Genomic DNA, 1,253 nt, shown 5'->3' on the forward strand with positions numbered 1-1,253 from the left:
CGAAGCTGCTTTTCATTTCACGTTAATGGACGAAACAAACGAAATGAAGATTTTCTGTTTAAATTTCGAGCGTAAAATGTGATATTACGGGGGTAACGCTTAATACAAATTCAATTTGGCGAAACCTAACAATATCCGTTCACGATTCATCTTCTGTGTTATATTTCGATAACGGTGCGAATCCTATGGAATATTATTTTTGGAATTACATGTATTGAGGATATTTCATCAGACGCGAAATAAATATCATGATCCAGCAATGTTTTTTTTAAATCGTATTACAGAATTTATGCGTTTTAAATAAACGCGATGTAAGTTTATAGTCGAATTCGCGGGGATGATAAAATTGTTTCCATTTTAAATACGCGTTCGCAAAATCTCTCTGCCATTTGCCATGATTAATTAGCGAGTATTTTCATTTTGTTATATTCATAATTAGATCCATTCCGCGAGAATGAAAATTCACTGATACGCACTGACAATCACAATCTATTGTTTATAAATTGAATTGCAAGTATCATTGTCTTTCAAATATTTATCCATATCACTTTGACCTGTTACTATCAATTTAATTAACATCACTTCGCGTATTCGCGTTGTTGCGTTTCAACAACTGTGTTTCCACTGAAAATTATAATACTAAACAGAAAACACTGGAGGGGATAGATAGAGACATCGAATGTAACATTTTTTTTCCCTTTAATTAATCAATGATCCCTCGTACGAGACATTTCGTATGAAAGAAATTCCGAAAAGAACGATGTTACGCGGCTTATGTTTTTCACCCAAATTGGAAAGAATCGTTTCACGTTTCAGTTATCAGATACATACGTATAGCATATTCAATCGTCGTTACAAGCCGCCACTTCGTTAGCTCTGTCAAAACAGGGGAGAAACTTCGAATATACGAACGCAACGAGCAGTTTCCTCGTCATACGTATCGTATATATCGTTGACAAGTGGATCGCGGAGAGACTAAATTTCTAACTGCGAGTTGGATGCCGTGGCAACTGCTTTTTTTGACGTTTACGTCACAAGCAATCAAAAGTATCGTGACGTACGTTCGTTTAGAATTCGAACTGACTGCTATGGTTTTCACCGTTTGTTTTCGACAGGGAATGCGATCGTCTAAGCCTGACCCTTTTCACTGATGCGCTTCGTAAACTTTTAATTAAAAAATATATACATTTGATACAGAGCGGGTCGTAATAGGTATGCAATATTTCAAAAATTGATTGACATGGAAAAAAAAA

General features: G+C 35.4%; 1 protein-coding gene across 1 annotated transcript in view; it reads left to right on the plus strand.

Moving 5' to 3' along the window:
- LOC102673443 (probable calcium-binding protein CML11) overlaps positions 1-1,253 on the plus strand; it is a 50,460-nt gene that overhangs the window by 17,070 nt on the left and 32,137 nt on the right. The gene's annotated exons all lie outside the window — the stretch shown is intronic.

Source organism: Apis dorsata, unplaced genomic scaffold, assembly GCF_000469605.1.
Source record: "Apis dorsata unplaced genomic scaffold, Apis dorsata 1.3 scaffold_61, whole genome shotgun sequence".
NCBI classification, from domain to species: Eukaryota; Metazoa; Arthropoda; class Insecta; order Hymenoptera; family Apidae; genus Apis; species Apis dorsata.